The 15,242-nt window shown below is 36.2% G+C and overlaps 1 protein-coding gene across 3 annotated transcripts in view; it reads right to left on the bottom strand.

Moving 5' to 3' along the window:
• UHRF1BP1L (UHRF1 binding protein 1 like) overlaps window positions 1-15,242 on the bottom strand; it is a 95,703-nt gene that overhangs the window by 72,362 nt on the left and 8,099 nt on the right. The window contains exons 2-3 of one of the 3 annotated variants that reach the window (XM_041738291.1): window positions 11,605-11,735; window positions 728-774 (exon numbers count right to left, since the gene is read on the bottom strand). The exons of 1 other annotated variant lie outside the window; for it this stretch is intronic. The gene's annotated coding sequence lies outside the window, so the exon portion shown is untranslated. The remainder of the gene's footprint in view (window positions 1-727; window positions 775-11,604; window positions 11,736-15,242) is intronic. One more of the 3 variants, XM_041738290.1, reaches the window with a different exon arrangement.

Below are 15,242 nucleotides of genomic sequence, written 5' to 3'. Positions count from 1 at the left end.
AACTGCTCTAAAGAATAGCTTTATACAAAGGCCAACATCAACAATAAGACATGTTGATAGTATATAGCTTTGATATGACATAATAAAAATGGCATTCTATACCTCTGTGGCCTTGTCAAAAACCCATGAACCATTCTAATCATTAGAAAAACATTACACACTGACTGAGACACTGAACAAAATAACCAATACTACTGAAAACTCTCAAGAACATCAAAAAGAAGTCTGAGAAACTGTCACAGTCAGGAGGAGTCTAAAACAAAATGATGACTATGTGATAATCACAATGAGATCCTGGAACTGAAAAAGGACATTAGATAAAAAACTAAGGAAATTCAAATAAAGTACAGGCAATAGTTAATTTATAAATATTGGTTTCTGATTGTGAAAAATGTATCATGCTCTGAAACATATTAATAGTAAAATGGATGAATTCTTGTCCTTTTCATTTTTAAAAAATAATCCATGAATAGCTAATTTTTAAAATCTATTTTTCTCAACCACAGAAAATCTGTCATGCATAAGGAGTAAATGAAAAGCTCTAATGATTCATGAAAATTGTTTTGAGAGCACATATCCAAAAGCATAACACAGGAGTAAATTCTTTTTAAGACTATGAGAAGCCTAATAAAAATCTTTGGCTCAGGTCTCTCAGGCAATATTATTTCTTGATTCATAAAATTTTTCAGTATTTCTTATTTGCAGATTTTTGTTATTAGTAACTTACCAGAGAGCATTGTTCAGGAGGATACATGGCTGTCTTGAAACTGCTACCTAGAGTAAATATTTACAAACCTGTCAATCTGGCATTAATTTTTGGAGAGTACATACAAACATGAAATCCAGAGCCTATCATCTTTTTCCACAGAAAAATATTTTTAAGGAGACTGTGAGCATAGAAATGAAAAGGCAGATTTTATTGCATTACATGGTAATCCCTCTACCAAAATCAAAATATCTACAATTAAGAAAATCACACACACATGCACACAAACAGGGGAGTTGGGATATGAGGTATATGAACACTCTTTGTACTATACTTACTGCTTTTCTATAATCTTAAAGTAGGGCAGCCCAGGTAGCTCAGTGGTTTAGCTCTGACTTCAGCCCAGGGCGTGATCCTGGAGACCCAGGATCGAGTCCCTCCCTGCATGGAGCCTGCTTCTCCCTCTGCCTGTCTCTGCCTCTCTCTCTCTCTCTGTCTCTCATGAATAAATAAATAAATCTTTAAAAATAAATAAAGTACTTCAAAATAAATATATTATTTTAAAAACTCATTTGAGTTGCATAGGAAGGTTTATTCATTTTGTTGTGTGCAAATTTCATTTTAAAAAGTTACTGGAATAAAAATATCAACTGTTTCCATATCCTAGCAACAATAGGAACTAACAATTTGGAAGCACCATTTACACTAGCATGGCAAGTATGAAATTTTTTTAGGGATAAATCTGACAAAAGGTATATAAGCCCTATATACTGAAAATTATTAAATGTTGCTGAAAATTTAAAAGACATAAATAAAAAAACACATACATAGATCAGAAGACTCAATATTTTAAGATGTCAGTTCTCTTCAAAAAGATTTATAGGTCCCAAGCAAATACCAAGCAGGCTTTTTGGTAGAAACAACAGGTTGATTCAGAAACTTATATAAATATACAAGATATAGAATATCAAACTAACTTTGAAAAAAAAAGAAAAAAAACTAACTTTGAAAAAGATGAAGATACTTGGAAGCCTTATACTACCAATTTCAAGACTTCTTAAAAAGCTATGGTGGGGCACATGGCTGGCTCAGTAGGTAGAGCAAGAAACTTGATCTTGGGGTCATGAGTTCAAGCCCCACATTGGGCATAGAGCTTATATATAAAACAAACAAACAAACAAACAAACAAAAAACCACATTAGTATTCAGGATGGTTTGAGATGGGCATAATGACAGACCCATGAACAATGGAACAAAAGAGAGCCCTGAAATTGAACTGAATTTATAGTAAAGGGATTTTCAAAAAGCAAATCAATGAGAAAAAGATAGGGGTGCTTGGGTGGCTCAGTCGGTTAGGCATCTGACTTGTGGTTTTGGCTCAGGTCATGATCTCAGGGTCCTGGGATCAAGCTACATGTAGGGCTCCACATTCAGCATGTTGTCTGCTTGGGATTCTCCCTCCCTCTCCCTTTGCCTCTCCCACTTGTTCTCTCTTTCTAAAAGTAAATAAATAAATCTTTAAATAAATAAATAAATAAATAAATAAATAGGTGCATCTGGGTGGCTCAGTCGGTTAAGTGTCTGCCTTTGGCTCAGGTCATGATCCCGGGGTCCTGGGATCAAGCCCCACCTTGGGCTCCCTGGTCAGTGGGGAGTCAGCTCCTTCTTCTCCTTCTACCCCTTCCCCCAATCATACTCTCTCTCTCTCTCAAATAAATAAATAAAATCTTTTTAAAAATTAAAATAAATAGGGACACCTGGGTAGCTCAGTGGTTGAGCATCTGCCTTTGGCTCAGGGCATGATACCGGGGTCCTGGGCTCAAGTCTTGCATGAGGCTCCCTGTAGGGAGTCTGCTTCTCCCTCTGCCTCTCTGTCTTTCATGAATAAATAAATAAAATCTTTAAGAAATAAATAAAAATAAAAAAGCCAGGTATATCCATAAGCAGCCTTCATACTATCAAAAAATATCAAATAATTTTAGAATTTTAGCACCTGGAATATTCCTCTAATCCAAAGCCTTCATTTTATTGTATAAAATGTAAAGCCCAAAAAGGTTTAAGTCAACCGCTAAGGTCTTATCAAGACAGAGTCAAGCCTACAATCAAATTTGTACAATTTAAACTTAAAATGTATTTCAAGATCAATTACCATTTCATTGTCATACTGATTGATTTTCAACTCAACAATATTTAATGAACATTTCCTAGGCATTACAGGAGTATATGGCAATTTTTACCTTCAAGGAGCTTTCAATGTCCATTTCAGGCTTATTAAATTTTTAAGACATAAATGTTATTTTCTTTAAAGAAAACTATGGTGTTAATGGAAGAAGACTCAAGTTATACTCCTAATAATTTTTTTGAGTATTCTCAATTTACAGAGTTTGTTTGGCTTGGTTACTTTTATTATATATATGTAAAAGAAACCACCCAATCTTGTCTAGCCAGTTTTTCACATTTAAAGAATTGAAAACTTTTAAAGAATGGAAGAGGTTATAAATGGGCAGCCTGTAAGCTATGTTTTATCCACAAACACATTTTGTCTGTCTGAACAATTTTTAAAAATCTGAATGAGTGGCTAACAAGGTAGACCTTGTATTAAAATCTCAGTTTCCTTATTCACCATGACCAAGTAGGACTCATTCTGGGCTGCAAGGGAGGTTCAACCTCTGCATATAAATCAATGTGATATACTACATTAATAAAAGAAAGGACAAGAACCATATGATCCTCTCAATGCAGAAAAGGCATTTGATGAAGTACAGCATTCTTTCTTGACTAAAACTCTTCACAATGTAGGAATAGAGGGAACATACCTCAGTATTATAAAAGTCATATATGAAAAGCACACAGCAAATATCATCATCCTCAATGGGGGAAAAACTGAAAGCCTGTCCCCTAAGATCAGGAACACGACAGAGATGTCCACTCTCACCACTAATGTTCAATACAGAACTAGAAGTCCTAGCCTCAGCAATCAGACAACAAAAAGAAAAGGCATTCAAATTGGCAAAGAAGTCAAACTCTCACTCTTCAAAAATGACATATTTTATATGGAAGATCCAAAAGACTCCAGCCCAAAATTGCCAGACTCATACAGGAATTCAGCAACATGGAAGGATATAAAATCAATGCACATAAATCAACTGCATTTCTATACACTAACAATGAGACAGAAGAAAGGGAAATTAAGGAGTCGATCCCATCTACAATTGCACCAAAAACCGTAAGATACCTACAAATAAACCTAACCAGAAAGGCAAAGGATCTGTACTCTGAAAACTACAGAATCCCTACAAAAGAAATTGAGGCAGACACCAAGAAATGGAAAAACATTCCATACTCATGGATTAGAAAAACAAATCTTGTTAAAATGTCTATGCTACCTAGAGTAATCTACATATTCAGTACAATCCCTATCAAAATACCATCAACTTTTTTCACAGAGCTGGAACAAATAATACTAAAATTTGTATAGAACCAGAAAAGACCCCATATACCCAAAGGAATGTTGAAAAAGAAAACCAGGGATGAAAGGGGAAAAAAAAAAACAGGGATGCCTGGGTGGTTGAGCATCTGCCTTCGGCTCAGGGCGTGATCCCGGGATCGGGGATTGAGTCCCATATCAGGCTCCCTGGAGGGAGCCTGCTTCTCCCTCCTCCTATGTCTCTGTTTCTCTCTCTCTCTGTCTCTCATGAGCAAATAAATAAAATCTTTTTAAAATAAATAAATAAAATAAAATAAAATAAATAAAATAAAATAAAGAAAACCAAAGCTGGTAGCATCACAACTCTGGATTCAAGCTCTCTTACAAAGCTGTAATCATCAAGACAGTAAGGTACTGGCACAAAATCAGACACATAGATCAATGGAACAGAACAGAGAACCCAGAAGTGGACCCTCAACTCTATGGTCAACTAATCTCAACAAAGCAGGAAAGACTATCCAATGGAAAAAAGACAGTCTCTTCAACAATTGTGTTGGGAAAACTGGACAGCCACATGCAGGAGAACGACACTGGACCACTTCCTCATACCATACACAAAAATAGACTCAAATGGATAAAAGACCTAAAAGTGAGACAGGAATCCACCAAAATCCAGAGGAGAACACAGGCAGCAACCTCTATGACCTTTGCTGGGGCAAACTTCCTATTAGACACATCTCCAAAGGCAAGGGAAACAAAGGCAAGAATGAACTACTAGGACTTCATCGAGATAAAAAGCTTTTGTACAGCAAAGAGTCAAGAAAACCGAAAACCACCTACAGAATGGGAGAAGATATTTGAAAATGTCTTATCAGATAAAGGGCTAGTATCCAACATCTATAAAGAACTTCTCAGGGACACCTGGGTGACTCAGAGGTTCAACATCTGCCTTTGGTTCAGGGTGTGATCCTGGAGTCCTGGGATTGAGTCCACATCGGGCTCCCTGCAGGGAGTCTGCTTCTCCCTCTGCCTGTGTCTCTCTCTGCCTCTCTCTCTGTGTCTCTCATGAATAAATAAATAAAATCTTAAAAAAAAAAAAAAAAAGAACTTCTCAAACTCAACACCCAAAGAATAAATAATCAATTAAGAAACGGGCAGAAGACATGAACATCACTTGGCATCAGAGAAATACAAAACCACAACGAGATACCACCTCACACCAGTCAGAATGGCTAAAATTGACAAGTCAGCAAATGACCTGTTGGCGAGGATGCAGATAAAGGGGAACACTCTTAACACTGTTGGCGAAATGCAAGCTAGTGGAACCACTCTGGAAAACAGTTTGAAGGTTCCTCATAAAGTAGAAAATAGAGCTACCCTATGACCCAGCAGTTGCACTACTAGGGATTTACCCCAAAGATACAAATGTAGTGATCCAAAAGGACACCTGAACCCCCTGTTTACAGCAGCACTGTTCACAGTAGCCAAATTATGGAAGGAGTTCAGATGTCCATCAACAGATAAATGAAGAGGATGTAGTATATGACATCCTGCCATTTGCAACAACATGGATAAGGTGAAGTCAGTAAGTGAAAGAAGTCAATCAGAGAAAGTAAATTATCGTATGATCTCACTCATAAATGGAATTTAAGAAACAAAACAGAATCATAGGGGAAGGGAAGGAAAATAAAAGAAGACAAAATCAGAGAGGAAGACAAACCGTAAGAGACTATAAATCATTGGAACCAAACTGAGGGCCACTGGAGGGGAGTGGGGGGATGGGATAACTGGGTGATGGGCATGAAGGAGGGCACATGATGTAACGAGCCCTGGGTGTTATACGCAACTGATGAATCACTGACCTCTACCTTTGAAACTAATAATATACTATATGTTAATTAATTGAGTTTAAATTAAAAATATTGAACTTGTAAAAAAAATAAATGAAATTGGGAATAGAAAAAAAAAAACTCTGGATTTCCTAATTTTGTTAAAACACTGGAAGATCTGACACAAATACATGTGCAGGCATCCTTTATGGCAAAAACTGAGCAATGATTAGGCTCTCGGGTAACTTAGACAAAGTAAGACATAATTACTGCTTTCAAACAGCTCACAGTTTATCATCAGAGACAAGCACAGAAATCGTGACAGTACATTATAGTTTCACTATGTGCCAAGCACTATGGGACAAATACTTCAGTAAAAATAAAACAGGATAAGACAGAGGTACAGGAGAAGTAGTGATAATTTTTAAAAATACTCTTTTGGGAAAGCTTCACGGAGGCCAAACGAGCTATTTTTCAAGATTAAGTTTCTGCTCAGTGAATAGGGGAGAGGAGGGCATTTTAGGCACAGCAACAGCATGTTCAAGACTACAGGATCACATACAGGAGTCGCAGATGAAGCATATGGCATGGGGTAGTTTGTAAAGAAATGGTATGCCTTTGAAAGATGGTCTGAAACCAGATCATGAAGGACTCCTGCATCCTACACATAAGGATTGTTCCCACAGTGCTTCTAAGAAGATTACTCATGATTCAACATAGCCAGGCGAGGAGATAAAAAGGGAAAAGATCTAATAGCTGATCTCCCTAATTACTGATTCAACTAAACTACTAAAAGATAATTTATGAGCATAGCCTGGTCTTTGTTCCATTAACAAAGAACCCTACTTTTACCTTATCTTAAGCAATTAAGTTCTATTTTAGTATTTCTTGGGACAAAAAGTCTTTTTTTTTTTTTTTTAAGATTTTATTTATTTATTCATGAGAGACACAAAGAAGCAGAGACATAGGCAGAGGGAGAAGCAGGCTCCCTAAGGGGAGCTTGATGCAGGCCTCAATTCCAGGACCCAGGGATCACAACCTGAGCCAAAGGCAGACGCTCAACCATTGAGCCACTCAGGTGCCCCCCCAAAATTGTACTGTTAAAAAACAAATCTATTTTTTTAAAAAAGCTTGTCATGAGCCATTAAGAACTTTTTACCAAATTTTTTTTTTAAGATTTTATTTATTTATTCATGACAGACAGAGAGAGAGAGAGAGGCAGAGACACAGGCAGAGGGAGAAGCAGGCCCCGTGCAGAGAGCCCAATGTGGGACTTGATCCCGGGTCTCCAGGATCATGCCCTGGGCTGAAGGCGGCGCCAAACCGCTGGGCCACCGGGGCTGCCCTTTTTTACCAATCTTTACATGATACACCACATTAACAAAACAAAGGATAAAAATCATATGGTCATCTCAATAGATGCAGAAAAAGCATTTGACAAAATTCAGCATCTATTTACGGTAAAAATTCTGAACTAAGTGGATATTGAAGAAACGTACCCCTCAACATAATAAAGGCCCTACAACAAATTCACAGCTAACATCATACTCAACAGTGAAAAGCCAAAGGATTTTCCTCTAAGATCAGCAGCAAGACAAGGATGCTCACCCTCCCACTAATTCAACATAGTATTAGAAGTCCTAGCCAGAGCAGTTAGGCAAGAAGAAATAAAAGGAATCCAAATTGGAAAGGAAGAAATAAAATTGTCAATTTGCAGATATATAGAAAACTCTAAGACTCCACCAAAAAACTACTAGTAAGGACTAACAAATTCAGTAAAGTTGCAGGATACAAAGTTTACAGAAATAGGAATAACTAATAATAAGTTACCAGAAAGAAATTAAGAAAATAATTCCACTTACAACTGCATCAAAAAGAATAAAATATCTAGGAATAAATTTGACCAGGGAGTGAAAGACCCATATACTCTGTAAGACACTGATGAAAGAAACTGAAGACAGCACAAATAAATGGAAAGATACTCTGTGCTCATAGAATGAAAGAATACTGTTAAAATATTAACTATATACTACGCAAAACAATCTACAGATTCAATGCAATCCTCTTCAAAACACCAATGGCATGTTTCACAAAACTAAAACAAAGAATCCCAAAACTTGCATGGATCCATGAAAAGACCCTGAAAAGCAAAAGCAATCTAGAGAAAAAACAAAGCTGGAAGTTATCATGCTTCCTAATTTCAAATCCTACAAAGCTGTTAATAACCAAAACAGTATGGTATTGGCATAAAAACGTAAGTCAAATATATCAATAGAGGGGATCCCTGGGTGGCTCAGCAGTTTAGCGTCTGCCTTTGGCCCAGGGCGTGATTCTGGAGACCCGGGATCGAGATCGAGTCCCACGTCGGGCTCCCGGCATGGAGCCTGCCTCTCTATGTCTATCATAAATAAATAAAATCTTTTAAAAAAAATGTATATATACAGAATATAAAGAGCCCATAAATAAACCCACACATATACGTTCAATTAATATATGTAACAAGGCAAGAATATACAATGGGGAAAAAAACTCTCTTCAATAAATGGTGGCAGGAAAACTAGACAGCCACATGTAAAAAATGAATCACTATCTTATACCAAATAAAAAAAAAACACTCAAAATGAATTAAGGACTTGAATGTGAAGTCAGAAACCATGAAACTCAAAATAATAATAATAAGCTCTTGACATTGGTCTTAGCCATGTGTGTGCGTGTGTGTGTGTTTTTTTTTTACCAGTCTTCTCAGGCAAGGGTAACAAAAAGCTAAAATAAATAAATGGCATTACATCAAACTACAAGCTTTTCTACAAAAGAAGCCATCAACAGAATGAAAAAGCAACCTAGCTGAATGAAAGAAGATATTTACAAATCATACATCTTATAAGACGTAAATATCCAAAATAGATCATGAACTTATACACCTTAATGTATTAAAAAAATCCTACTTAAAAATGAGAGGATCCAAATAAACATTTCCCCAAGGAAGACATACAGATGGCCAACAGACATATGAAAGGATGCTCAACATCACTATCATCAGAGAAATGCAAATCAAAAGCACAATGAGGGGGCACCTGGGTGGCTCAGTCTGTTAAGCATCTGTTTTCAGGCTCAGGTCATGATCAGGGTCCTGGGATTGAGTCCAGCATTGGGCTCCCTGCTCCGTGGAGAGACTGCTTCTTCCTCTCCTTTTGCCCCTCCCCGTTGATCATGCTAGTGCACACGCACTCATGTGCTCTCTCGCTCGCTCTCTCCCTCCCTCTCTCTCACTTGCTCTCTCTACTCAAATAAACAAATAAAATCTTAAAAAAAAAAAAAAAAAAAAAAAGCACATAGAGATATCACTTCACCCCGGTCAGATTGGCTATTATCAAAAGGACAAAAAATAAGGGTGCCCGAGTAGTTTCATCGGTTAACCATATGCCTTTGGCTCAAGTCATGACCCCAGGGTTCTGGGATTGAGCTCTAACCAAATCCCTGTTCAGCAAGGGAGTCTGCTTCTCCTTCTCTTTCTAACCCTTCCCCTGCGCATGTTCTTGCTCTCTCGCTCTCTCTCACTCTATCTCACTCTCAATCTTTAAAAAAACAATCACTATGATGTACACCTGGAATTAATGGGATACTATGTGTCAATTATACTTCAATTTAAAAAAAAAAAAAAGATTTTTACCAAGAAATTAAATGGTTAAGATTAGCATTTTGAACAGATCTCTCTACTCAGTGCCAAGGATAAAATTAAAAAGTATGAGACCAGGGGATCCCTGGGTGGTGCAGCAGTTTGGCGCCTGCCTTTGGCCCAGGGCGTGATCCTGGAGACCCGGGATCGAATCCCACGTCGGGCTCCCGGTGCATGGAGCCTGCTTCTCCCTCTGCCTGTGTCTCTGCCTCTCTCTCTCTCTCTCTCTCTCTCTGTGACTATCATAAATAAATAAAAATTAAAAAAAAAATTAAAAAAAATAAAAAAAAAAAAAGTATGAGACCAGAAGGAAATGAAAACACTTATTTGCAAGAGTAACACAAGAAATGATGAGTTAAGTCTGGGTCATGACAACAAAGATATTCAAGTCTTGTTGATGTCTACTTTGTGCCAAGAAGTCTGCTGCGTACTAGGTTCAGGAAAAGGAAGAAAAAATTAAGTTATTTAAATAAAAAGGCATCATAATTGATAAAAATGAGAAGATAAAGGGATAAAAGAATTAAGTTTGGCAGAAGACTTGAATAAACAAATGGATAGCTGTGGTTTAAACTAAGAATAAAATTGTAACATCTCATCTTCAATAAGCTAAGCACAAACCAAGCCGAAAAAAGATATGTTGAGAAAGTGTAATCTAAAAAAAGCAAATGATTACAGCTATGACTCTACTTCAGGAGCAAAAGGTCTCAGAAGACTTACTAGAGGTATATGCAAAATCAGAACCATCTTTGAATGCCTTTACAAACAACATCCTTAACTATCAATATCCTAGAGATAATCCTTGATGATCTACCTTCCTTAATGGTCTACCGAAGGCTTCCCTAATGGTCTACCTAAGGTTAAAGCCTGGCATCTTTTCTCTTGGCAATTTTTGTTTAGATCCAGATACCCAAATGACAGTATAGAATCAAGGCAGATAAGAATATGGAAAATAATATTTAATTGATATATATCATATCTAACACATGGCCAGTAAGTTTATCGAGTGTCACGTTACTCCTATGTAATAAGTTGCACAATTCTGCTCATGGTTATCATTGTTTTTTAGGATGTTCTTTTATTTTTAAGTGATCTTTACACCTACTGTGAGGCTTGCACTCCCAACCCCAAGATCAAGAGTCACATGTTCCACCAACTAAGCTAGCCAGGTGCCCCAGTCATGGTTAATCTTTTAATTACCAGTTTCTTACTACACTTTTAGAACAGGTTCAAAGTATTTACGCAGATAAATTTCCCAAGCATTAGAAGTATTCAAGGATACATTTCTAGGTTTTTCATTAAATCCAACTTTAACAAAATTAGTGCTATTTCCATGAATCTGGTTTTATAACATAATTACTTTCCCTGATAATGAATTTTTAAAAGGGGTAGGGGAAAGGGAAAGTAATAAATGAGGTGGCAAGCCTTTACATTCCTCAAGAATGAATACTGTTTTCACTGCTATTCATAAATTACTTCAATCTCTTTGATAAAGACTGTAATTAACATTAAGTATACAAAATAAACTCCTAAGTCCTTCAATAAGAGAAGTGATGAAAACATTCTCTTTATCAAAAGAGCCTTCATACCTCATTAATTACATTAGACTACGATATCATCCCCATTAAAGAGTAGATCAAATGCTAATTATTATTTCCAAATAGCTGAATGACTGTAAGTTATAAAACTCTCTTTTAACAATAGAAAGAGTTGGTTATAACTTTAAGTTGCCTGACAAACCTTATATATTAGAAAAGTCACCTTAAGAGAGGAACTGCATGAACCTATAGGTATGGGAAAAAAAAAAGGGGCGGGGAGGTGGCAAAGAAGAAGAAAAAGAAAATCGTATCTGACTAATGCAGTAAGAATTAGAAAATATTCTCAAAGTATCTTTATGTGGGGTATAATAAGTGCTTGCATTTATAAAAAAGAAAGAAAGAGTCAGAACGACGGGGAATAGAAGTATTACCTGAGGGCAGGAAATTCAGACAAAAGGTCCCTATTCCTGGTGAAAGCAAGCAGTCAGGTGCCAAGGTTTCTTAGACTCCTTGATTATGAAATTCACAGCACACCAATCTCCACCACAGCCAGCAGGGATCGCTGCAGGGAATGGGTACACAGGGGACATAGGAGGGAGCAAGTTTAAGGGAAGGAAGAGGAAAGGAATGATATGATAAAAATATTTAGCCGTGATGCACTTAAAAAAAATACAGTCGCATTTCACACTGGAATAACTAAGGCAAACACTGCTTAAATTCTAAGATAAATGAACCATTTATGAATTCCTTCATTCTCTCTACCACTGGTATTACTACTTATCCAATAAATTAACATTTTTTAAATGTCTATATTAAAAATATTAAAAATAAGATAGCTAGCTCTGTTGTACAAGACTTACATGAAGACCAAACTGCATAACTCAACATTAAATCAAACCAAATAGGACAGCACACTAAAAGACAAGTGATTTACAAATACAAATTATCAAATTAATGTAACTACCAAAAGTCCATTTGAAACTGTAATCTTAGGGATCCCTGGGTGGTGCAGCGGTTTGGCGCCTGCCTTTGGCCCAGGGCATGATCCTGGAGACCCGGGATCGAATCCCACGTCGGGCTCCCGGTGCATGGAGCCTGCTTCTCCCTCTGCCTATGTCTCTGCCTCTCTCTCTCTCTGTGTGTATGACTATCATAAATTAAAAAAATTAAAAAATAAAAAAATAAAACTGTAATCTTAGATTCATTTTATGGAGAATACTAAAAAGTACAGTTAGCTATGACAAGTAACCCACAAACCAAAAAGAGATCCAGCAATAAATTATATCTATAGATACTCAAAAGCAAATCAGAGAACTACAGTATTAATCCAAGTTTTTAATCTAATTTTTTTGGATATAAATCATCTGCCAAAAATGTATTCAGAGTAACCAATTTATATCCTATGTATTTTATGAAGGCCAAAGTAGTATAAATCTATTCTCTAGTCAGTTGAAAATGTTTCTAAACAACTATATGTAACAGTACTGTGGCAGATGCTAAAGGTACAACAATGAACAAGATACACACAATTACTGCCTTCAGAACTCAGTCTGTCACAATGATCCTGCCCTTACAGAGATGACAATCTAGGGGCACTTGGCTGGCTCAGTGGAGGATCGTACTCATGAGTTCAAGTCCTAAGTTAGGCATGGAGCCTACTTAAAAAAAAAGAGGACAATTCACAGAACTAAAAATATGAAACTTCCGTTGTAATAAAAATATATTTTAAGAGCTAAAGGAATAAAAAAATGAAGACCAATGAGACTAGCCTACCTGGTTAAAGCTGGCTATGGAAGATGTACAAGTAAAATGAAGCCCAAGAGGATGACCTGGCAGGAAGGAATGTAGACAATCTGGCTACAGTAGTAAGACAACAGAAGATGGGCGAAAAACAAAAAGGAGAAAAGTGCAGTATTGGAAAACAGTGGAAAAAAACTGCAGCCAAGTCTCTAGGATCTAAAGTATCTTTATGGGGCACCTGGGTGGCTCAGGTCATGATCTCGGGGTCCTGAAATGGAGCCCCACCTTGGGCTCCTCGGTCAGCAGCAAAGGAATCTGCTTGAGGATTCTTTCTCTTCCTCTGCCCGCACCACCCCCCCCCCAGCCTCATCCTCACAGGTGCACAGGCATGTACTCTTTTTCAGGTAAACATAGAAACTTTTTTGGGGGGGAACTTTTTTTAATAATTAAAAAAAATATATCCCTAACTTCTCTAAATAATTGCTTTAAATATTCCCTTGGTATGCATGCCACTGTCCAAGCAAACAGATTTAATAACTATCCATTTGATATCCCAACACTGTTGTTTGTGCTTTTAATTCATTATTTCTTTACAAGTTTCTCTGGACTTAGACCACCTCTGTCTCAATGTCCCTACTTCCATTAAAGTTGAATATAGTACTCTGTGCCTAACTCTCAAGACTTCTATTATATCCTGGTATCTATTTACTTATCCACCATACTGTTTTCAGAAGCCGTTTCTAGTTCTTAACTTCACTTACATATCTTATAGATCTTCTTTTAAGTATTGGTAGAAAGAATAAATGAATGATTTATCAATGGGAATAATCATACTTTTAATACTCCTTAAAGATAATATAAATCTTACATTTTATGATGCCCCTTTTTATAGTATAGTTCGTTTATATATAAAGTTCCATCACAGCAGAAGAAAACTTTGGAATAGGAACTGAATTTAGTATCTAACAATACAGTATGACCAAGTTTTAAAATGACTGAATTTTCTGGTACTTCTAAATTTATCTCTAAATATTAATTCCTATCAATAAAATTACAAACAAAAGGTTTACAAATAGAAAACAGGAAAGGAAAGCAACACTTGATGCTATGCTAGTAGTGGCAAAAAGAAGCCAGAGAGCTCTCTCTTAATGGTATTTTGGGGTAGAAAAAAGTACATACCATATAGCTAAAAATAAGTCTTAAAGAAGAGACTAAAGATTCAAAATTTATATATAACATTCATTTTGGCTGGGAGAAGTCTCAAAATAAGTCAACTAATTATCAGACAGACTAACAGTAAATCTAATGTCTGAAAAAATTAACAGTAACTATTATAACTTGAATGATATTTGCTGCAACTCTTAATTTTGTTTTAATAACTTGGTCTTGATATAATAACTACTCCTATTTCACTCATGGAAATAGTCATAAAGTTACACCTGTAACTTATTTTCAAACTTACTTTCTGAGCTCTAGTCACTAATATCAACTAAATACCGATATTTAACAGGAATATTAAATTATTCAATCTAGCATATACAATATAATATGTAGAACATAGAACATATACAACTGATAAGAGATCAAATTACTAAGGAATGTTTAGATTGGAAACTGCATTATTAAGGCAAAGTGTAATATTGCAAAAAAATTATGCAACTATTAAGAAATGGAGAAACTGTGCTTTCCCAACTTCACAGAATTGCTAAGTCAAAAGACTATGTTTCCCAAGCTTCAAAGAACTACAGAGTCAAAGGATTTTCAAATAATAAAAGAATCTCCTAAGGGATACTGCAATAGGATGGTGAAATACCAAAAAAGAGTGTGAGACTGAAATTTAATGATAAATACTGAAAATTGAGTAAAAGAAAAGCAAACTGTTAGGTAGGAACAATGGCCTGAGCAGACAGCATAGAATAATCATATTAAAAGAGTACTGGATCAATGACTTCACCACCCAACACTACCTGTCAAACCTTGGGCAAGTTACAAATCTTAACGTTTTAATAATTTCCTTTTCAGGAACCGGAACAAATCTTTTCTGATTCTAGAATGGTAATATTACAACACCTATCCAATGGACAAAGCATCCAACACCCTTTTCAACTAAAGTTTACAAATTAATCCCCTGAAACTAACTTCTGAAGAATCAATTATCTGGTTTTAATTGGAAATTAGTGTGAAAGAAATGGGCACATTTACATATGTTACCTCTACATAGTATACTTATTAGCAAGATATACTATAAAGTTCACCCCTTAAAATTCATCTTACAATTCACTTCACTGTAATCATGTACTTCATAAACCAATATACCTGAAACACTCGA

Source organism: Vulpes lagopus, chromosome 23 (assembly GCF_018345385.1).
Source record: "Vulpes lagopus strain Blue_001 chromosome 23, ASM1834538v1, whole genome shotgun sequence".
In the NCBI taxonomy this organism is placed as follows: domain Eukaryota; kingdom Metazoa; phylum Chordata; class Mammalia; order Carnivora; family Canidae; genus Vulpes; species Vulpes lagopus.
The sequence above is the reverse complement of the archived record's forward strand: the minus strand, read 5'-3'. Positions and strand labels throughout refer to the sequence as shown.